The following is a 22,752-nucleotide window of genomic DNA, read 5'->3' as shown; positions in this document are numbered from 1 at the left end:
CTCATACTAGGATGGGTCCAAAAGTCACCCAGCCTGGAGGTACTTTGGGGAGCATTTCCTATTCTTCTCTTCAAACTTAGGTTTTCGAAGCATATCAGTAAAGAAAACAGTCCTTATTACAGATTTTTAAAAACTCTAACATGTATGTTTCCTCCAGACCAGCACATGATTTTAACTGCCTTGTAGGTTTCGCTCTTTTCAAGTGCAGTCTCAATGCTGTCAGACCTTACTGGTCTGGAGAGGAAGTCTCTCAAACATCAAGAACTCAAAGTTCCTCTTTTGGTTCAGTTTTGGTTTTCTGTTGATAGATACCAAACTGTCCCAAAACATGATGCCTTAAAACAGTGACCATTTGATTGCTTCTCACAATTCAGTGGGTCAGGAGTTCTGGCGGGTCACAGGTCCCCTGCCATCCCTGTGGTGTCCACGGGGCTGGAAGGTCCATCAGGGCATCTCCCTCCTGCGCTCAGTGTCTCAGCTCGAGGGCTTCAGTGGCCGGGGGTGACTGGAACCGCCCGCCTGTGGTCACACCTCTGAGGCCTCAGTCCTCAGCGCCTTGTTGTGACCTCATCATGCAGTCGCTCCAACAGTCGCTTTTTACCTGGAGACCCAAAGCTCCCAGAACAGGGACTTCCCTGATGTTTCAATGGCTAAGACTCTGTGCTCCCAATGCAGGGGGCCCAGGTTTGAAGCTTGCTCAGAAAACTAGATCCCATGTGCTGCAACTGACCCCTGACGCAGCCAAATAAATAAATAGCAACGTTCCCAGAAGAGGAAAAATAGTAACTGCTGGGTTTCTTAAGGCTTAGGCTCAGAACTGGCACACAGCCAAGGCCACGGTGCTCTATTAAATCAGGTGGCAGGACCAGCACAGGCCAGCACTGTGCTCTGTGAAATCGAGGAGAGGGGCCATCGTGAGGTCGTGAATGCTGGGAGGCGTCCACTGGGGGTCACTGATGTCGCAGGCCTCCACCCGCATCAGCCAGTCCTGCAGACCAGTCTTCCCCTGACATCTCCGGATGAGCCCACAAGAGGCCTCATTCGTGTCCATAAACATCAGCTGTGGCCACCATGAAGTACCTACTGTGTTCTTCCTCTTCCATTCTGCATCTCTGCCCACAGTTCTCAAAGCCACTCAAGGAAGTTTTGTTTTCTGGTCCTCATATCATACTAACATCCATTCCCACTGGAAGTAAAGTCTCTACTATAATTGATTTATGCAATGCATTCTTTAGAATTCTGGTTGATGAACTAGCCAATGCCTTTCTCCCTTCACTTGGGAAGAAAAATAATTCACTTGAACAGTAGTGCCTCGGGGTTTTACTGAGAGTCCTTCTATTTATCATAAATCTTGAAGGCTGATCTGGGTGACATAAAGTTCCCTAAAGCTTCTACTTTGTTGCATACATGGATGATTTGTTTCTTTGCGCTCTTTCTCAAGGCTCCTCACAGGAAGACAGCATCCAGTTTGCTAAAGCACTCAGCCCTAAAAGAATAGAAAGTTACCAAAGAAAAAGTGCAGTTTGCCCAAATCTGGATTCAATATCTGGGCGTCTGCTCTTAGAACCAGGACTACAGCTAGATCCAAATAGACTTCATGGTCTCCTAAGTTTCCCCAAACCCAAAACTAAGTGCCTACTGTTTTTCTCTGGATAGCTGGTTATTGTCAAAATTGGATTTAAATTTCTCTTATGGCCAAACCTCTGTAAGTTTTACTCAACAATAATGACCCCAACCCAATTTTATGGAAACAACTGGAGGACATAGATTTAAGACTTTAAAAGGGAGTCTGATGAACCCACACGCCATTAGGCATCCCAATTATCGGATTCTCTTTCTCCTTTTTGTATATGAAAACTAAGGAATGCCCTTGGAGTATTCACCCCAAAACAGGGGGACCACTGTTGACCCAGAGGGTATTACAGCCAGCAACTGACCACCTTGCCCTAGAGCCATTATGGTCAATGCCCTTTTAGTCAAAGCCACTGAGAAAATGATTATGAATCTCCTTTAACCTCATGCAATAGAAACCCTCCTGAATTCTCATTACACTGAACTTTTCTCGGCCAGACACCTCACCTCCTATGAAGTCCTTCTGCTACCTCATCTCATGTAACCCGTTTTTGGTATAGTCATCTTAACCCTGTCACCGACAGAATCCCTCGTGATTGCTTAATGCTGATGGATCACCTCCTGATTCCTCTTGGTGATCTTGAAATTCCTCTGGGTAACACTAATTTCTTATGGTTTACTGATGGTTTTTGTTCAAAAGGTGACAACCATAAATATTATGCTGGGCTGCTCTTACAGTTCCTTTTGATGTTGAGGCAGCATGTTTACCTATGGCCAACAGGCTGAATTATATAGTTTTACATGGGCTTGTTCTTCACACAAGGACAATATTTATATGGATAGTTGATATGTTTTCAGAGTAGTTCATGATTTTAGAATGCTGTGGAAGCAATGTGGCTTCCTTACTTCAGAGGAAATAAATTTTTAAATGGCTTCTATGTTCAGAAATTATTAGGTCCAGTACTTTTACCTGCTGCTTTAGCTATTGGTGAGATTCTAGGGTATTCTGAACTTGACCCTTTGGAAGTTAAGGGAAATCACCTTACTGATATTTCCACAAGAAATACCGCCCTTAAAGGGACTACCAGCTACTAAACTTGTGTCACAAGCCAAAGGGGTATTTCTCCCAAATGATAACTTAGAAACACTGGCTAGAGAAGTCCAACCAACTGGCCTCAGATAAGGAAAAACAAGATTTGGAATTCAAAAATTGTTGATTTGATTCTGAAATTCCCACTCCTCACTACAATACATGGATTAACCCATTGATTTACTGACAAAATGATAGCATTCATGACTCAATATTGGTGATGAAGCGTTAACAACACCACAGAAAGTGCCCACCTCACTTACCCCATTTGTCAGAAGTATAACCCAGAGAAGTCTATTCAACTATTCCTACATTTGAACTGCCTAATGGACCGTTCAAATTCTGGCAAATGGATTTCATACAATTTCCTCCATCTTCTGGATATATGTTTCGGTCATGGTCTGTATGTTTTCATGTTGGACCAAGGCCTTGCCTTGCAGATGGGCTACTGCCTCTTTTGTGGCTGAAGTCTTTTTGGAAAAGATTATCCCTACTTAGGGCCTCCTCTCAAACTTCATTAGTGATCAAGGAACCCACTTTATTGGCCAGATACTTCAACAACTCGCCTGCACTTTGGCCAGTTCTACAGCAATTTCACTGTGGTTACCACCCTCAATTCTCTGGTTTAGTCAGATGCGTTAATGGCATCATTAAGATTCAACTGGCAAAATTTGTAGAGTCCCTCCAAATACCTTGGAAAGACCCTCCAAAGCATCGTCACTGGTCCTTCCAAGCCTCAGATCCGCCACTTTCGGAACTCATAAGTGCTCACCCTTTGAGACAGTTTCAGGATGCCCAATGCACTTGGCTTCTGCTTCTTTTGACCCACAACTGATCAAAGGAGAGGCATTCCAGGATTGCAAAGGCCTAACTGCTTCTATTAAAAATAACTGTGCTTTGGTAGAGCAATCTTTCCACAGTTTGTTTTCAAAAGAGGAAAACCTTATGCATCACACCTTGCAATCTGGAGATTTTCTCTCTTGAAAAAGACAGCCTTCAGAGGAAGGCTCTTCAACGTTGCTGGAAAGGCTTTTATCAGGTTTTTCTAACCAAACTTTGTCCTGCAAGACTCTGAGGAATAGGCCTTTGGATTTACCTGGAATACGTAAAGAAAGTACTGAGCCCTGACCGGGCCTGCCCGTCACTTGGCGACCTGAACTAACGCAGATGAGATCCAACGAAACGGTTTTCCCAAAATATCTGGACGAGGCCTGTTGAAAACTTTTCACCAAACCTTTTTGATGACGTAATACCTCAGAAGATTTCCAGTGTCTACGATCTTGATAACATATGGACTTGTGATAAAAGGTACATTTCTCTCTCCTGACCCTCCTCATTGCTTGAATGTGATCTTGATAAGCTTTCAATCTGTGCATTTTCCCTCTCACCTAAGACACTACACCCAGGAAAGGTACTTTCTGATATTGAGGGACAAAAAGCTGTTGAAGTTAGAAAATCTGTTCCTTGATCAGCAGTGCTTTCAGAGAATGACCTTGATCAAAAGGGAGAAATGGTAAAAAAAAAAAAAAAAAAAATTTAATAAATAGAAAGTGAAAGTGAAGTCGCTCTTTGTGACTCCATGGACTGTAGCCTACCAGGCTCCCCCATCCATGGGATTTTCCAGGCAAGAGTACTGGAGTAGAAACCTCAATAGTCAGGAGACCAGCAGGGGGAGCTCTCACATGCTGCAACAATGCTGCTGCTGCTAAGTCGCTTCAGTCGTGTCCGACTCTGTGCAACCTCATATCCGGCGGCCCGCCAGGCTCCCCCTTCCCTGGGATTCTCCAGGCAAGAACACTGGAGTGGGTTGCCATTTCCTTCTCCAATATGCATGAGAGTGAAAAGTGAAAGTGAAGTCGCTCAGTCGTGTCCGACTCCTAGCGACCCCATGGACTGCAGCCCGCCAGGCTCCTCCGTCCATGGGATTTTCCAGGCAAGAGTACTGGAGTGGGGTGCCATCGCCTTCTCTGACAATAGCAGTCTACCAGGAAGAAGAAAGACTCCTCTTCCTTCCTGGCAAGGCGTCGGTCAATGAAAAGTCATAGATTCTCTGTTTTTTATAGCTGTCCCAACTTCCTTTTCTGCTCTATAGGAGAGTTCCAAGATGTGTGTTTTTCATTTTCCCAAAGGTTTTCCATAGCATTAAGCCTCAGTTACAGTTAGCCTTACAGCTGTTTTCTCTTCCCTGTCTCACTTTTCTACTCCTCTATGCTTCCAGTGAGTACTTCCACTTGAATACTTGGTTTTAGGGTCTCTTTTGGGAGAACTGAAACCAAGACATTCATGTTAAATTTGAAAAGCCCCACTCAAAGAGAAGAGATTGCCTAATCAGGTTTTAGTGTCCCATTCTTAAATATAGGCAGATAGCCAAGGATCATCGGAAGTTTCAAGAAAAATCTCTAACTTGAAATACAGAGATTAGTCAAAACAAGAATAAGAGACTGCCTCAGAGGCGCGCGTTCATGCTCACTTGCTCTGGCATGTCCACCTCTTTGTGGCCCTATGGACTGTAGACTGCCAGGTTCCTCTGTCCATGGGATTTTCCAGGCAAGAATTCTGGAGTGGGTTGCCATTTCCTCCTCCAAGGCATCTTGCTGACCCAGGGGTGGAACCATGTCTCCTGTGTCACCTGCATTGGTGGGCAGATTCTTTAACACTGAGCCACCTGGGAAGCCCCTACCTCAGAGGAAACAGAGACTAAAAAGGGGGAAGAAAACTTGCCAAAGTATCTATTATGAATTTCTTCAAGAGAGTCAAGAAATTATAAATTTATGAAACAATCACAGAATACTATAAAAAATAATACTCAAAGAACACAGCAGAGCTCTTGAAAATAAAATATATGATAGTAGAAATGAAAAACACAGAGACTTGGAGTTGCTGAAGTCTCTCAGAAAGTAGAGAAAAGAAAAACAGTATGAAAAATGAGGAGTGGGAGAAAGGACTTAAAATATTTAGGAAATCAGTCCAAGAAGTCCAGTATCTGCTTCTGGGAGTTATATAAAGAGAAAATAAAGAAAACAGCTGTGGCTTCCCAGGTGATCCAGTGGTTGAGAATCTGCCTGCCAATGGAGGGGACATGGATTTGGTCCCCGGTCCAGGAAGATCTCACATGTCACCAGGCAACAAGGCCCGTGTGTCCCCAACTACTAAAACCCGCACACTCTAGAGCCCATGCTCCTCAACAAGAGACTCGACCACAATGAGAAGCCTGCACATCTCAACTAGAGAGCAGCCCTTGCTCACCGCAGCTAAAGAAAGCTCTCGTGCAGCAATGAAGACCTTCAGTTCAGTCCAGTCACTCAGTCGTGTCCGGCTCTTTGCGAGCCCCATGGACTGCTGCACACCGAGCTTCCCTGTCCATCACCAACTCCCAGAGCTTGCTCAAACTCATGTCCATCGAGTTGGTGATGCCATCCAACCATCTCATCCTCTGTCGTCCCCTTCTCCTTCTGCCTTTAATCTTTCCCAGCATCAGGGTCTTTTCCAGTGACTCAGTTCTAGAGCTGATAAAAGTAAATAATTTTTTAAAAAGAAAAGAAAACATTTGGAAGGATATAACCAAAGAAATAATTTAAGAAAATTTCCAGAACTGGTGGATGAGTTTCTAGAAAGACGAGGCCCAGTACATTAAACAAAATTAGTTCTAGAGTTATATTGGGCTTCCCAGGTGGTGCTAGTGGTGAAGTACCTGTTGCCAATGCAGAAGACATAAGAAAAGTGGGTGCAATCCCTGGGTTGGGAAGATCCCTTGAAGGAGGGGATAGCGACCCACTCCAGTATTCTTGCCTGGAGAATCCCAGGGACAGGGGAGCCTGGTGGGCTACAGTCCATGAGGTTGCAAACAGCTGGACATGACTGAAGCTACTTAGCATGCATGCAGAGCTAGATCATTTTGAATTCACCACTGTGAAAAAAGAGACCTTATCAACTTCTAGAGAGGCTAAAACAGTTTTGTTTTTTGTTTTTTTTTGGCTGCGCCACTCAGCATGCGGGATTCTAGTTTCCCTGCTGCTGCTGCTAAGTTGCTTCAGTCATGTCCAACTCTGTGTGACCCCGTAGACGGCAGCCTACCAGGCTCCCCTGTCCATGGGATTTTCCAGGCAAGAGTACTGGAGTGGGGTGCCATTGCCTTCTCTAGTTTCCCTGCTGCTGCTAAGTTGCTTCAGTCGTGTCCGACTCTGTGCAACCCCATAGACGGCAGCCCACCAGGCTCCCCTGTCCCTGGGAGTCTCAGGCAAGAACACTGGAGTGGGTTGCCATTTCCTTCTCCAATGCATGAAAGTGAAAAGTGAAAGTGAAGTCGCTCAGCCGTGTCTGACTCTTAGGGACCCCATGGACTGCAGCCCACCAGGCTCCTCTGTCCAAGGGATTTTCCAGGCAAGAGTACTGGAGTGGGGTGCCATCCCTACCAGGGATCAAACCTGCATCTGCAGTGGGAACACAAGGTCTCAACCACTGGACCGCCAGGCAAGTTCCCTAAAACAGGTTTTACACAAAGCATCAAGAGCAAGAATTCCATCCATTGAAATAAAAAACACAGCGGAACAACGCCTCCAAATTTTCTAGGAAATTTTTTCCTATCTAAGATTCAATACCAAACCAAACTATTAATTGGTTCATGAGGAGGATAAGTACACTTCCAGATGTACAAAGTCTCAAAGCATTTGCTTCTCACGTATCTCTGCTCTGGAAACTTACAGGATGTGCTCTACCACAACTAGGAGACAAACAAAAAAGAATTCTTGATATGCGTGAAGCAGGAGATGGAACACAAGAGAAGACGAAGAGGATTCCCAGAAAGACAGTGAACGGAGACTCCAAAGACCACAGCTGTTCAGCAGGCCTGGAGGGCAGCCAGTTCCCATAGGAGACGGTCAGAGGCTTCAAGAGGAAATTTCACTCAGAAAATGTGATAGATGACTTGATGTGTTTGAACAAATGGAAGAGAAGTACATACTAGGAGATATTTGGAAGTTGAATTAATGGTAAGAATATAGAAACAATACACACAAAGGCAATTCTTAGGTCGAGGGGAAGGAGAGTTTATTTAGTGAGTAACCGGATGCCATGATCTTCGTTTTCTGAATGTTGAGCTTTAAGCCAACTTTTTCACTCTCCACTTTCACTTTCATCAAGAGGCTTCTGAGTTCCTCTTTACTTTCTGCCATAAGGGTGGTGTCATCTGCATATCTGAGGTTATTGATATTTCTCCCGGCAATCTTGATTCCAGCTTGTGTTTCTTCCAGTCCAGCGTTTCTCATGATGTACTCTGCATAGAAGTTAAATAAGCAGGGTGACAATATACAGCCTTGACGTACTCCTTTTCCTATTTGGAACCAGTCTGTTGTTCCATGTCCAGTTCTAACTGTTGTTTCCTGACCTGCACACAGATTTCTCAAGAGGCAGGTCAGGTGGTCTGGTATTCCCATCTCTTTCACTTCATGGGAAATAAATGGGGAAACAGTGTCAGACTTTATTTTTGGGGGCTCCAAAATCACTGCAGATGGTGACTGCAGCCATGAAATTAAAAGACGTTTACTCCTTGGAAGGAAAGTTATGTCCAACCTAGATAGCATGTTCAAAAGCTGAGACATTACTTTGCCAACAAAGGTCCATTTAGTCAAAGCTATGGTTTTTCCTGTGGTCATGTATGGATGTGAGAGTTGGACTGTGAAGAAGGCTGAGCGCCGAAGAATTGATGCTTTTGAACTGTGGTGTTGGAGAAGACTCTTGAGAGTCCCTTGGACTGCAAGGAGATCCAACCAGTCCATTCTGAAGGAGATCAGCCCTGGGATTTCTTTGGAAGGAATGATGCTAAAGTTGAAACTCCAGTACTTTGGCCACCTCATACGAAGAGTTGACTCATTGGAAAAGAGTCTGATGCTGGGAGGGATTGGGGGCAGGAGGAGAAGGGGACGACAGAGGATGAGATGGCTGGATGGCATCACTGACTCGATGGACGTGAGTCTGAGTGAACTCTGGGAGTTGGTGGTGGACAGGGAGGCCTGGCGTGCTGCAATTCATGGGGTCGCAAAGAGTTGGACACGACTGAGCGACTGAACTGAACTGAACTGAACACTTGTGCACTCATAATATGTTAATGATGAATATCCATTTAAGTAAAATGAACTATATAGTACTAACTCTGTGTGATGACAAGTGGTAATTAGACTTATGGTAATCATTTCGTAATATAAAAAATATCAAATCACTATGTTCTATGCCTGAAACCAATATAATATATTGTATGTCAATTATAATTCAATAAATAGTTTTTTAAAATGAGCTATGTTGCACTGGAGAAGTGGATAGATGGGTGGGAGTAAGCGTTTGAATCCTAACCATTTGAATCTTAGACTAAGTACATGAATAATTGATTAAAAATGACAATGTTGATTAAAAATATAAAAGTATGAAATTAATACCAAAATAAACAGCTAAGCGAAATAAGATTGGGACTTCTAAACCGAAAATGAGGTACCAGTAGGGATCAGCAGTCTACTGATTTTTTTAAAAAGGCTCATAAAATTATATGACATTGTTTTTCAGTTTCTTCACTGAAATTTTTTAAAAATTATTTATTTTTGGCTGTGCCACCCAGCATGTTGGATTCTGGTTCCCTGACCAGGGATCAAACCTGCACCCTTTGCAGTGGAACCATGGAGTCTTAACCACTGGACCGCCAGGGATGTCCCTGAAATTTTTTATTGAAGTATAACATGCCTACCCAAAGTGTACAAGTCATAAATATACAACTTGTTTTTTATTTTTACACCTATTTTTATATTGGTCTATTGTTGTCAAGATGTATTGTGAATATTTTCTGTTACTTTATGAGTTACCTAATTTACTTTTAACTATGTTACACAAATAAAAACAAGACCAAAATTATATGTTTTGTACAAGAAACACATCAAATACAAAGCTATATTTAGGTTAAGGATGCAAAAAGATACACTATGAAACTCTAATCAAAAGAAAGCATAGGGGCTACATTAATATGTGACAAATAGAGTTCACAGTAAGGAATGTTACCTGGGATAAAGAGAAATCAACTCATGAAGAACATAACAGTCCTAAATATTCATGCATTGAACACAGCTCCAGAATATGAATAGTAAAACTTACAGAACTGAAAATCAAAATAGACAAACCCACAATTATAGCTGGAGGTTTCAACACTCCTGTCTCAGGAATCAATGAAACAAGTAGACCAAAACTCAGCAAAGATAAAAAGACCTGAACACCCTAAACAAACTTGACCTAATTGACATTTATAGAACTTTCCACCAAACAGAAAAACAACATTCTTTCCAAGAGCACATGAAGGGTTCAGCAAGATCAATCATAGTCTGGGCCATAAAACAGCCTCAACAAATTTTAAACAACTAAAATCATAAAAAGTATGTTCTCTGACCACAACTGAATTAAATTAGAACAATATCTGGAAAATCTTTCAAATATTTGTAAGTTAAACAACACACTTCTAAATATTAACCCATGTGTCAAAGAGGAAGTCACAAGGGAAAGTAGAAAATATTTTGAATTGAATAAAAATAGAAACACAATATATCAAAATGTGTGGGGTATAGCCAAAGTGGTGCCTAAATGGAAATTTAAATATTAAACTAGAAAATAAGAAAAGTTTCAAATTATTAATCTATGTCCCTTAAGAGGCCAAAAAAAAAAAAAGAGAGCAAATTAAATTCAAAGTGAACTGAACAAGTAGGAAATAAGGAAGATTGGAGAGGAAATCAATAAAACTGAGAACAGAAACAACAAATGAGAAAAATCAGTGATACCAAAAGCAATTTATTTGAAAAGACCATTAAAATCATATAAACCTATAAATAGACACATCAAGAAAAACTATGTTTAAAAATCTGTAGGAGCAGAAATCAAATCAGTGCTGGCCCCTGGCTTCACGTTAGGGGAGGGGACTGAGTGCAAAGGAGCGGGAGGCAGTTCTGAGGGGTCTGGAGATGTGCCACGTGTTGGTCGTGGTGGTTCTGTGATTGTACACATTTATCAAGATACCTGGAACTGTACACATAACAAGGGTGATTTTACTGTATGTAAATCATATCTCAGTGAACCTGAAGTAAAAGAAAATACAAGAGTGCGTTTTAGTATTTTATGTAGAAGGAGAATTTCATGAAATTTTTGCTTTGGATGCATGTGTGTTCTGGATTGCAGTAAGAAAATGCTTTTTATCCGATAAAATTGGAGTTAGAAAAAGCAAGTCATTGTCTGAGAATGTGCCAAGGTCCTCCCTATCCTGGGACTTGACACGAGTCGGTCCCTCTGCCTGAATCACTGAGATAGTTCGTTCTCCAACTTCAAGTCACCTCAGGGAGCCTTTTCCAGGCCACGCTGTCACGAAACCCAATGCCTCCCCGCCCTCTGAAGCAATAATTCTCTCATGCTCTTTATTTCCTTTATATCATTTACTAAAATCTATGCTTATTATTTCTACAGCAGTACACTGAGTCTGTGGGCTTAGAGATTGTAATCAGATAACAGCTTTATCCTTTGCCACCACTGTTCCCGAGAACCTGCCCTGTGGAGCTACTCCTTTCTCTGCCTCTGAACAACTCAGGAAGGCCACAGAACATATCTACCCACTATCTCTATAAAAAGCCCTTTACACTTCATCTTAAATTACATTTCATCTCTAGGCCAGCTATCACTGGCTTTGAGACAGGCGATACGTGGACCCCTGGGCTGGACAGCTGGTGTTTGTCAAGTAGAGTAAAATTCAAGCTTTGTTCTCACCCAGACACTCCGAGGACAAAGCTAGTGGCAGAAGCTGAGCTCTGCAGAAGTAACGAGATTAGGTGCCCTCCCTTGAGGTCAAGGAAAACCCTGTCTGCACACGGACAGGAAGGCTTCTTGCGAGTCAAAAAGGGGGGGCCCAACTCCATAATAGGTGTGGACATGCACCCACATGCCGCTGTGGTAGAATCCATCTTAGCGGAAAATTGCACGCCCCTCTTGCGGAGGGTCCAAGGACCAGTCAGTTGTGAAAACAGAAACATGTAAAATTGGCCACACATGAACAAAGACCACAGCTTCCCAGGGGCTCAGTGGTAAAGAATTTGCCTGCAGATGCAGGAGACAAAAGAGACGGGGGTTCAATCCCGGGGTGGGGAAGATCCCCTGGAGGAGGGCATAGCAACCCTCTCCAGTACTCTTGCCTGGAAAATGCCATGGACAGAGGAGCCTGGTGGGCTACAGTCCATAGAGTCGCCAAGAGTCAGACATGACTGAGCAGCCGTGCAACGCATGCTCGCAAAGACCTGGAAAGACTGCCCTGCATAAGAGATTTAAATTACCTCTTTGCTGTGCTCCTCATTCAGGACACCTCCACTCCTCTCTGGGTGTGTATTTCTGCCTTGCTTCTGTCTTAAATAAACAAACAGTTTCTCTCTGTGCTTTCCCACATGTTATTATGCTGTCTCTCTAATAATAAACTTAGTTTCTAATAATAAACTTTTCCCTGTTTTCACAGTTTTTGCCTCCTTGAAACATTCTTACTTTCAAAAGGAGGCAGGGGTAGGGGTGGGGTGGGGGAGGCTAAGGAGGAAGCCAGGATGACTTTGCTCCTATCCTCAAGCCCTGGTGGTCCAGTGGCTAGGATTCTTGGTTTTCATCCAGGCTACCCGGGCTTCCCAGCTGGCTCATAGGTAAAGAATTTGCCTGCCAATGCAGGAGACATAAGAGACACTGGTTTGATCCCTGGGTCAGGAAGATCCTCTGGAGGAAGAAATGGCAACCCACTGAAGAATTGATGCTTTTGAACTGTGGTGCTGGAGAAGACTCTTGAGAGTCCCTTGGACTGTAAGGAGATCCAACCAGTCCATCCTAAAGGAAATCAACACTGAATATTCATTGGAAGGACGGATGCTGAAGCTGAAGCTCCAGTACTTTGGCTGCCTGATGTGAAGAGCTGTCTCATTGACCCTGATGCTGGGAAAGATTGAAGGCAAAAGGAGAAGGGGGCAGCAGAGGATGAGATGGTTGGATAGCATCACTGACTCAATGGACATGAATTTGAGCAAACTTCAAGAGATAGTGGAGGACAGAGGAGCCTAGTGTGCTGTAGTCCATGAGGTTGCAAAGAGTCAGACATGACTTAGCGACTGAACAACAGCAAGAATAACCCAATTCCTGGGCAGGGAACTGAGATGTCTCTTCAGAACTGCTCACTGCTCTCTCTCCCAGATAAGCTTGACTTGGAAAATTGTGCTGAGGAACAAAGACAGCGCAGCTGGCGTCTTTGTGTGTTTCTTTCCAGCCTCACTCAGCATCCCACCGTACCCATCAAAGCCAGAGGCAGGGAGGAAAGGGGAGGAAATGCTTTACTTAATAACCAGCTCAGACCAGCAGTGGTTTTGGTTTCCTCTGGCTGTGGCAGATGTTTGGATTGACTTTTGCTCTGTGGGATGTTTGTGGGTTTGTATAGCCCCGTGATTGCTAGCTACCTCCTACCTACACTCTATATCCCAAGCTTTGAATTTACATAGGTGTTGAATTGGCTGCAATTCTCCTCACTTCCTATTTTCTGGGCCCTTTGCAACATGCTCTTGGCAGCTACTCCATCAAAAGGTGGAGCTTTCTTGCCACACTCCTGCAATCTGGATTGGCCTTATAACTCGCTTTGGTCAATAAAACGAGGTGGAAGCAACCTTATGCCAGCTCTGAGCCAAGGCCTCAGAAAGCTCTGTACACTTCTGCTGTCAATCCTAAAACACACTCAGGCTAGTCTTCTGGATCACTGGCCCTGTGGCCCCGGCACCTCTTATCAGTGCATCCACGCCCAGGCAACCTTCAGAAGCAGAGCTGTCCAGGAGTGAGCTTCGCTGAGATTACAAGAATTTCATACAGGAGCCCAGCTCATACTGCTGACTCACAGAAGGGTGACCTAACTGTATGGTTGTTTCAAAACACTAAATTTTGGGGTAGTTAGATACACAGTGTTAAATAAAACAAAGTGGACTGAGAAAATTTGAAGATCTAATTGGCGTTATTCAATGATTCATGAAATGGACAGCACCCTGTCTAACAAAGAGGAGTGTGCTCAGGGAATTCCCTGGTGGTCCAGGGGTTAAGGGGGCTTCCCTGGTGGTGCTAGTGGTAAAGAATCTGCCTGCCAAAAAAATGCAGGAAACACGAGAGTCCTGAGTTTGATCCCTGGGTCAGGAAGATTCCCTGGAGTAAGACCCTGCACTTTCACTGCCATGGGCCCCGGTTTGACCCCTGGTCGGGAAACTAAGATCCCACAAGTCCCACAGCATGCCCACCCCAAACAAACAAACAAAACAAAGAGAAGTGTGCTCTGAGGAGATGCACAAGATGGAAAGATTTTACAGGCAGAAGGAGGCAGAAGGAGGGTGAGACAAGGAAGTTAAAAGTGAATTTTCCAGGGATGATCCCCTTGCCTTATGGGAAGGCAGTGGGTCTTATCAAGCTGATTGCTTCACAAGGGTTGCTCAGGTAATTTCAGAGTAATTGGTTTAAAAGTCCACTCTAGGGAGAAGCTGAAACTGCTATATCATCTCATGGAAAAATCTGAACAAAGTTTTTAGCCATCCCAATACTAAGTCTTGGTGGGACTTAGCATTCACTGTGCTAAGTCGTGTCCGACTTAGTCGTGTCCGACTCTTTGCAACCCCATGGACTGTAGCCCGCCAGGATCCTCTGTCCATGGGAATTCTCCAGGCAAGAATACTGGAGTGGGTCACCATGCCCTCCTCCAGGGGATCTTCCCCACCCAGGGATCAAACCCAGGTCTCCTGCATTGCAGGCGAATTCTTTACTGTCTGAGCCACCAGGGAAGCCTATGAATACTGGAGTGGGTAGCCTATCCCTTCTCCAGGGGATCTTCCCAACCCAGGAAACGAACCAGGGTCTCCTGCCTTGCAGGCGGATTCTTCACCAGCTGAGCAACCAGGGAGGTCCAGGACTTAGCATAAGTGACTCCATTTGAGGCTTGGGGTTTTTTGTTTTTTTTTTTTTGAAAACAGCAATTAGCTAACTGATACAGTCTGTTAAGAAGTTATCTGTGCCAGGTGGATTCTAGTTAAAAATTTGCATGGCATACTCTTATCTTGCTTTAATTTGTGTGTGTGTGTCCTTTTGAGTCTTTCTTTTTAAACTTTATTTATTTATGGCTGTGCTGAGTCTTCGTCGCTGCACTTGGGCTTTCTCTAATTGTGGCAAGTGGGGGCTGCTCTTTAGCTGCAGTGCGTGGGCAATGCATGCAGTGCAGTGCATTGCAACGGCCTCTCTTGTTGGGGTGCACGGGCTTCATTAGCTGTGACATGTGGGCTCAGCAGTTACAGCATGCAGGCTCCAGAGGGTGGGCCCAGTACTTCGGCACACGGGCTCAGTTCCTCCACAGCAAGTGGAATCTTCCAGGACCAGGGATCAAAGCAGAGTCCCCTGCATTGCAAGGCGGATTCTTAACCACTGGACCACTAGGAAAGCTCCTTATGATTCTTTTCTTAAAAAAATCCAAATAACAGGATGAGAATTATTGTTTATTTTGGTTTTCCAAGCCAACTTTTCTTGGCATAGGCTCTTTGACTCCCATCTTGTGAAGTAGAGATTATTATCTACTTTATGAATAGCTAATTGAGTCCATGAAACTTAAAAGATGAGTCCAAAGTTACTTAGCAAGATGTAGAGCTAGAATATGAACCTAGGCAGTCTGGCTCCAGAGCTGATGCTATTAAACATCATCTACTCTGTTCCCTGTCACACTGAGAAGCATTTCCTGGTGTGTGTGTAAACCAGTTTGAGAAGCACGGGCTTAAAATAACCTTTATCTGTACACTGTGACCTCTAGCCTTCACTTTCCCAAAGTTATTTCTAAATTACAGGCAGCACTCCCCAAAACATAAACATCTCTTTCAAATCAATAAGAAAAATATTGACAACCAACAGAAAAACGGGCAAAGGATATAGATTATTTATGGGAAAGGAAATTCAAATGGTTTTTAATTTGATTGAAATTAAAATAGTTAATTTCACTCCTAACTTTAAAAATAACCGTTGATCTATTTAATTTATTTCGGCTGCACTAGGTCTTGTTGCTGCGCCCAGGCTGTCTCTGGCTGCAGCGAGCAGGGCTACTCTTTGTTGTGGTATGCAGGCTTCCCGTCGCAGCGGCTTCTCTTGCTGCAGACGATGGGTTCTGGGTGTGCACAAGCTTTAGCGGTTGTGACACACGGGCTTAGTTGCCCCGGGGCACATGGGATCTTCCCGGACTAGGGATAGAACCCACATCCCCTGCACTGGCAGGTGGACTCTTAACCACCCTTGTAGGAACCACAAGGGAAGTCTCTACTCCTAACTTTTAAAATGTAAATTAAAATAACAATGACACACTTTTTTGCCATCAGATAGACACAGGTAAAGAAGCTTGATAACAAGCTCAGTTGGCAGGAGCCAGGGAAGGAAATTAGTACCATTCATACTGTCCACACATTGTTGGTTTTTTTTCCTTGTCCATTCCAGCCGGCAATGAAAGCAAAGAGTCTTTACTGGCCCTCTTAACTACTGGAATTTCCTGTCCACCTATTGTTGATGGAAGGGTACAATGCAACCTCTATAGATGGCAATCTTAAAATATCCGTTATTTAATATGAAATTAAATATCCTGGTAGCTCAGATGGTAAAGCGTCTGCCTACAATGCAGGAGACCTGGGTTCAATCCCTGGGTCGGGAAGATCCCCTGGAGAAGGAAATGGCAACCCACTTCAGTATTCTTGCCTGGAGAATTCCATGGACCAAGGAGCCTGATAGGCTACAGTCCATGGGGTTGCAAAGAGTCGGACATGGCTGAATGACTTCACTCACATATTCTTTGACCAAGCAATTCTGCTTCAAAGAATATACATCTACGCTGGACTTTTTGACACTCAAAGGGAGTGCTATTACAAGCAAGAACTACCCCAGATATCTGCAGGTACAGTCACCCTGACCATGAATTACACACAAGGACCTTCATTGCAGCACCGTGTGTGTTGGTAAAATACTAGAAATAACTCAATTATGTCTCAATAGATGAACTGTTAAATAAAAGGACCCTTATCCCTACAATAGAATGTAGCACAATGGTTAAAAATGAGACAACTCTGTAAATATTGATTTCAAGATACGAAATGTAAAAAACGAAGGCAAAGAACACTGAGCATGATATACTAGTATTTATGTATTTATACAGAATATATGTAAATCCACAGTTGTATGAGAAGGCAGACAGACCCAGGAAGCTGACAGACCCAGGTCTGGGGGCTCTGAAATTGTACAATTCTGGTGGCCCTTTCTAAGAAAAAGAATGCCAAAAGTACAAATATAAAATTAGGTACAATGCCCAGGAAGGGCCCAAGCAAGCAAGAGACCCTGGTGTGTTAGTCGCTCAGATGTGTGCAACTCTCTGCAGCCCCGTGGACTGAAACCCGCCAGGCTCCTCTGTCCTTGGAATTCTCCAGGCAAGAATACTGGAGTGGGTTGCCATTCCCTTCTCCAGTCTCCTGGAGACTGGAGAACCCCGGTCTCCTGCATTGCAGGTGGATTCTTTACCACTGAACCACCAGGGAAGCCCAGGAAGGGACTCTGATGCCGAAACATAATTAGCTTCACAGTCAGTTCAGTTCAGTTCAGTTGCTCAGTCGTGTCCAACTCTTTGCGATCCCATGGACTGCACACCTGCAGCACACCAGGCTTCCCTGTCCATCACCAACTTCCAGAGCTTGCTCAAACTCATGTCCATCAAGTTGGTGATGCCATCCAACCATCTCGTCCTCTGTCGTCCCCTTCTCCTCCCACCTTCAATCATTCCCAGCATCAGGGTCTTTTCCAATGAATCAGCTCGTCACATCAGGTGGCCAAAGTATTGGAGCTTCAGCTTCAGCATCAGTTCTTTCAATGAATATCCAGGACTGATTTCCTTTAGGATGGACTGGCTTGATCTTCTTGCAGTCCAAGGGACTCTCAGGAGTCTTCTCCAACACCACAGTTTGAAAAGATCAAGTCTTCAGTGCTCGGCCTTCTTTATGGTCTAACTGTCACATCCATGCATGACTACTGGAAAAACCATAGGTTTGACTAGACAAACCATTCTTGGCAAAGTAATGTCTCTGCTTTTTAATATGCTGTCTGGGTTGGTCATAGCTTTTCTTCCAAGGAGCAAGTGTCTCTTAATTTTATGGCTGCAGTTACCATCTCCAATAATTTTGGAGCCCAGAAAAATAAAGTTTGTTACTGTTTCCAATAAATTGCCTGTATTCAGAAAGAGGGCTTCCCTGACAGCTCAGTTGGTAAAGAATCTGCCTGCAATGGAGGAGACCCCAGTTTGATTCCTGGGTAGGAAAGATCCCCTGGAGAAGGGAAAGGCTACCCACTCCAGTATTCTGGCCTGGAGAATCCCATGGGGTTGTAAAGAGTCAGACAGGACTGAGCAACTTTCACTTTCACTTTCATCTGGGAAGATGCAAAAGAAACCAGTAAAAGATTTTGGCTCCTGAGAGGTGAACTGGTACAGAACAGAAAAAAACAAAACAAAACAAAACAAAACAAAACAGGGGATGTGCCTTTCCTCCTTTGGGATTTTGCACATATGCTCTGTATTCAATAGGAAGAGTTCTTTTGTAAATATTTGCAGTGTCAAATCAATACAATTCCTAAATAATTAAAACAGATAATAATTTCTCAGTGTAGTTGCTCAGTCGTGTCCAACTCTTTGCTATACTCCATGGACTGTAGCCCCCCAGGCTCCTCTGTCCATGGGATTCTCCAGGCAAGAATACTGGAGTTGGTTGCCATTCCCTTCTCCAGGGGATCTTCCCGACCCAGGGATTTAATCCAGGTCTCCTGTATTGCAGGCAGATTCTTTACCATCTGAGCCACCAAGGAAACCCTGGTGTTTTATAGGTACCAACACAACAGTTGTTTACAATGAGAAAGCTCTATATTTAATAATTTATTAGTTTCTCTAATTTTAAAAGGATCCATCATTTGGCCACCAAGTAAGAACAGGATAAGACCTCTTCTAGGCCTAATATAAACAAACACACACACAATAGAGCAACCTAGTAAGACCGTGTGGGACATTTATATCTCAGAGACACAGAGAAGTCACCTTCCCCCAGAAGGCCGTGCTTAAGGTTTAACAAGACAGCTTTTAATTTTTAACTGCATATGCCTTAAAGAGCCTCCTCAATACTTAGGGCGAGATTCAATTTCTCCAGTTAACTAGGTACTCACAAGAATTTCTCAGAGAAAGAATTTCTTGGAGAAAGGTACATTTCTTTCTTTAGAGATTTCAGTCATTTTCAACACAAAAAAGAAGGTACATACCTTTGTTGGCTGGTTGAGCTAAGGATAATGACTATTGTTTTTTTTACAAAAAAGAAGGTACATACTTTTGTTGGTTGCTTGAGCTAAGGATAATGACAATTGTTTTTTAAATGCCAGTAGCTTCTTTCCATCATAAGAAGTAATAAAATCTAGATCTTAAAATTGGACTTAAGGTTTTATTTCTCATATAAACTATTGATCATCTTACTGTACCTTCTTGCTAATTTTTTTTTTTTTACAGCATCCTGTTTTTCTTTCATAGATACTCTAGCTTATCTATGAGGAAGTTTATTATAATTTATGAGGCGTTTCCCTCTTCTCTGTTTCCTCCGTGTTGTTTTTTTTCCCAGCCACAGACAGAGCCCAGACTTTCATAGATCTCTGCCTGTCTCGTGTGTCCATCCACACACGTATCTGTATATCTCTGGTGGCTCAGGTGGTAAAGAATCTGTCCACAGTGTGGGAGACCCAAGTTTGATCCCTGGGTTGGGAAGATCCCCTGGAGAAGGATATGGCAACCCACTCCAGTATTCTTGCCTGGGAAATCCCAAGGACAGAGGAGCCTGGTGGGCTACAGTCCATGAGGTCACAAAGAGTTGGACACGACTGAGTGAGTAAAGACAACATCTCAATGGAAGGAGAAAGGCAAAAGGTGTGTGTGTGGCGGGGGGGTATCTCTCATGCAAAAAGTCCAAAATACAGTTCTACCTGAAGTGGTCAGTCCGAGTGTGGCTGTGAAGTGCCAAGCAAGAGATGGCACACAGGAGTGGCCCTTGGTGCTGACTGGGGGCCATGGCAGACCAGTTACCAGGCTCCTGAGACCAGCCCTGCATTGGGAGGGGTGGGGAAGGGCACAGGCCGGCCCTCCTCCCAGTTAGCAGGGAGATGGTGGGATCCCCTCCGTGGTCTTCCCCCTGGGAGAAGCAGGAGCCCTCCTTTATTTCGAAGTGCACTGGAAGGTTGCTGGCCATCACAGAGCCTGGGGCCTGCAGGAGCTGCTTCCCGGAGTCAGGGCTACTGTTCTCTGGCTCCAGAGGCCTGGGGGCTTGCGGGCCAGGCTGCTGCCCGGGTCAGGCAGGCTCCTGTCGGGCACTGTCACCGAGGGGCAGAACAGATCCAGGAGGGTGCTGGTGTCCACGTGGAAGCCGTGCCTAGTCTGCCTGGTCTTCAGGTCATCCAGGTTGGAGTCTGTGGATCCAAGTGGTCCTTGAGCTCGGTCCCTGACTGGACTCGGTAATGCAGATAGCAGGAGGGGCTGGGGAAGAGACGGGCGCCCCCAGGCCTCTGCGGGGAGGGAGCCAAACTGTCCAGGTTGTTTAGGCTGAGGCACCTGATGGGGGACGGGGGCGGGGCTGGGAGGGGCAGGGACTGTGGGGAGGGCGCTCCCCCCAACCCCCCATCTGTAAAGGGTGTGGTTGATGTGGCCTGGGCGGCAGGCTCAGATTCTCCCACAGAATGGTGTCCAAAATCACTGCAGCTGGTGACTCAGCCGTGAAATTGAAAGACGCTTGCTCCTTGGAAGAATGTGACCAATTTCAGCTGTGAAATTAAAAGACGCTTGCTCCTTGGAAGAATGTGACCAACCTGGACAGCACATTAAAAAGCAGAGACATTACCAACAAAGGTCTGTCTAGTCAAACCTATGGCTTTTCCAGTAGTCGTGTATGGATGTGAGAGTTGGACTATAAAGAAAGCTGAGCACCGAAGATTTGATGCTTTCAAACTGTGGTGTTGGAGAAGACTCTTGAGAGTTCCTTGGACCGCAGGGAGATTCAACCAATCCATCCTAAAGGAAATCATCCTGAATATTCATTGGAAGGCCTGGTGCTGAAGCTGAAACTCCAATACTTTGGCCACCTGATGCGAAGAACAGACTCATTGGAAAAGACCCTGATGCAGGGAATGATTGAAGGTGGGAAGAGAAGGGGACGACAGAGGATGAGATGGTTGGATAGCATCAGGGAGGCGATGGACATGAGTTTGAGTAGGCTCTGGGAGGTGGTGATGGACAGGGAGGCCTGGCATGCTGCAGTTGGACACGAATGAGTGACTGAACTGAACTGGAGACAAGGGAGTCCCCATCACAGAGGACTGGAATCCTTGGCCCAGGGGCTCTGAGGTGGCCTGGGGGATGGGGAGGGCTCCTTCTTGATTTCAACCAAGGGCCTGCTGGACAGGGGACTCTCTTTGCCAAGGGGCTGCTGGGGGCAGCTCAGTGATGTCACAGATGATGGGTCGAGAGCTGGCAACAGCATCTGGGGAGGAGAGGCTGGGGCCGCTGTAGGCCAGGCGGGAGCCTCATAGGGGCTGTAGTGGACCTGCTCCAGGAAGTGTTGCCAGCCATTCTGGGGCTTGGGATGTGCCGAGCCGCCGTCTTCAGCATCACCGGGATCGTTCTCATCACCTGCAGGATCCGGCTGGACGCGCCAACTGGATGAGAACGTGGACGAGCCTGTCGACCGCCTTCTGCAGCCTGGCTTGCTTCTGCTGCAGGCCGGCCACGTCCCGCCACGGGGCCTCGTCCTCTGCCTCATGCGGGGCGGGTTGGGGTCCGTGCTCTCCTGCTTCCCCTTCATCCACGGAAAGGCGGTCAGCAGCCTGGTGATACTGTCCTGGCGAAGCTTTATGTCCTCACTCCTCGGTGGACGCACGGTCACTTCCCTCCTGATTGTTCTCCAGAAGCTACTCCTGGCCGCGCAGGAAGCGCGGTGCTGGCACTCGGGGTCATCGACTCTGGCCTGACCCGGCTGCCGGTCTCGATGAGGACCACCTTCCGGAAGCCACAGGGGTCGAGCAGCCGCACGAGGCTGGCCGCGCCTTGCTCGGGGACTCAGGCAGCCAGCCAGCCTGGTCGAGCACGTGGACACAGCTCCACGTGTCTGTCAGGGGTCGCTCAGGAGGGTCCACGGCTTGACCAGAAAGGCCGGATCGTTGCTGGGCCCGCTTGAGCCAGGGACCGTCGGTGAGATGGAGATCCGTCTGACCGGAGGCAGCGCAGCCGCTGCCGGTAGCGGCCCCGCGACCGGCGGGGACCGCGTGGCCGCCGCCATCTTGCAACAGGCGCGCTCCCACCAGCTCCGCCGGCTCTCCTCCTTGTTGCTTTTTATTTTAATTTTTTTGTTCCTGTCGAAAATCTCCCTTAAATGTCTAGTGATCTTGACCTGAAAACTCCTGCTTAAAAGCAAGCCACCCGCAAGCTGGTGGGCCACTGTGGTATCCAGGTGGGAACTAGTAGCCTTACTGTGAGTTATTGAGAGACAATCCAGACTTTAAAAGTTTTGAATCAGGGGCTTCCTTGGCTGTCCAGTAAAGACTACCTTCTGATGCAGGGTGGAGGGGGGATCCGAGGTGCTAAGATTCTACCTGCGTTGTGGCCAAAAAACCAAAACGTAAAACAGAAACAATATAGTAACATATTCAGTAAAAACTTTTAAAAGATTTTTATTTGAATCACATTCAAACGTCTGTATCTGTGGGTATTTTTCCTTGAGGGAGGCAGTTGCCTCCAAGCGTCAGACTCCTGGGTGATTGAAAGTGGATTGCCGGTCTTCTGGGACCCAGCTGGGGAAAGGAGGCTGCGGGTTCACTGCTTGGGATATAGGCCTCCCATCAATAAAAGTCTCTGTATTCAGTATGGAGCCTCCTCTGCTCTCCATTGGGTTTGAGGTCCCCAAGGCCAGATTTGTGTGGTTTGGCCCTGTTTTGCAGAAAGTTTGCACTTT

General features: G+C 45.4%; 1 pseudogene; it reads right to left on the bottom strand.

Moving 5' to 3' along the window:
- Window positions 1–19,657: 19,657 nt before the first annotated feature.
- On the bottom strand, window positions 19,658–22,080 carry LOC147346586 (heat shock factor protein 1 pseudogene; annotated as a pseudogene).
- Window positions 22,081–22,752: the final 672 nt, after the last annotated feature.

Source organism: Bos grunniens, chromosome 23 (assembly GCF_055505025.1).
Source record: "Bos grunniens cultivar Pamir isolate PY7600 chromosome 23, Bosgru_T2T1.0, whole genome shotgun sequence".
Lineage (NCBI taxonomy): Eukaryota > Metazoa > Chordata > Mammalia > Artiodactyla > Bovidae > Bos > Bos grunniens.
The sequence above is the reverse complement of the archived record's forward strand: the minus strand, read 5'-3'. Positions and strand labels throughout refer to the sequence as shown.